The sequence below is a fragment of the Cetorhinus maximus genome, chromosome 36 (assembly GCF_964194155.1).
Source record: "Cetorhinus maximus chromosome 36, sCetMax3.hap1.1, whole genome shotgun sequence".
Taxonomy (NCBI): domain Eukaryota; kingdom Metazoa; phylum Chordata; class Chondrichthyes; order Lamniformes; family Cetorhinidae; genus Cetorhinus; species Cetorhinus maximus.
The window spans coordinates 7332156-7333393 of record NC_135914.1 but is presented as its reverse complement, the minus strand read 5'-3'; positions in this window follow the sequence as shown (position 1 = coordinate 7333393).

The following is a 1238-nucleotide window of genomic DNA, read 5'->3' as shown; positions in this document are numbered from 1 at the left end:
AACCGGTCCACCGACACCGGAAGTCGGTGTGGCCGCCTAAACTGTCCGCCGCCACCGGATGTCGGGGTCAAACTCCACCACCCCACCCCCCCACAACCAGTCCGCCGACACCGGAAGTCGGTGTGGCCGCCTAAACAGTCCGCTGCCACCGGAAGTCGGCGTCAAAGTACCCCCACCCCCTTCCCCCCGCAAACCAGTCCGCCGCCGCCGGAATTCGGCGTCAAACTACCCCTTCCCTCCAACCCCCTCCCCCCACCCCAAAAAAACCGGTCCTCCGCCACCGGAACTCAGTGTCGCAGCAAAAGGCCTCCGGGAGTTGATGTAGCGCCAAATAGAGTCCGGGCGCCTGCGGATGTTGTTGCGCCGACGAGAAAGGTTCCGTTTACACCCGCCCCCGGCCGGCCGCTGGAAGGCGCCAGAGAACCGCCGGCAAATCCCGGGAAAGATCCAGAATCTTCTAGAAAAAAAAGCGGAAACTGGACCCCCGTGTCTCACATCATCCCAGGGAATGTTTCAGAAAATGATCCAGCATCTTCCCAACCATTGCCAAGAAAGTCCCAGAATATTCTAGCTGCCCCCCCCCCCAAAAAAAAATGGCCCTAGAATGTTCTAGAAAACTCCAGGAGAGATTCGGGGGACATTCTTTTGGGGGAGTTGGGAATTCCCGCAATAAAATTCAAATCTTCCGGATAATCATCCGGAATGTTCCGGAGAAAATTCCAGGGATGGATCGGAATGTTCCAGAAAAATCCAGGGATGGATCGGAATGTTCCAGAAAAAATCCAGGGATGGATCGGAATGTTCCAGAAAAATTCCAGGGATGGATCCGAGTCTTCCAGAAAATTCAGGGATGAATCGGAATGTTCCAGAAAATTCCAGGGATGGGTCGGAATGTTCCAGAAAATTCCAGGGATGGATCCGAGTCTTCCAGAAAATTCAGGGATGGATCGGAATGTTCCAGAAAATCCCAAGGATGGATCAGAATGCTCCAGAGGGGAGGAAAAAAAAAACCATCCTGCATTCCCCCACAGCATTCCGGTGAATTCTAGCGAAAATGTCCGGATTCTTCTGGAAAAATCCAGGAGAAGTCCAGAACCTCGTGAGACAAATTCCAGGAAAAGATCCGGAACGTCCCAGAAAATACATAGGGGATTTTCGGGTAGACCCGACGATCTCCAGGGGGGGGGAAAAAGTCAACTCCAGAATATTCGTGGAAAGTTCCAGAGGCGACTGACTGG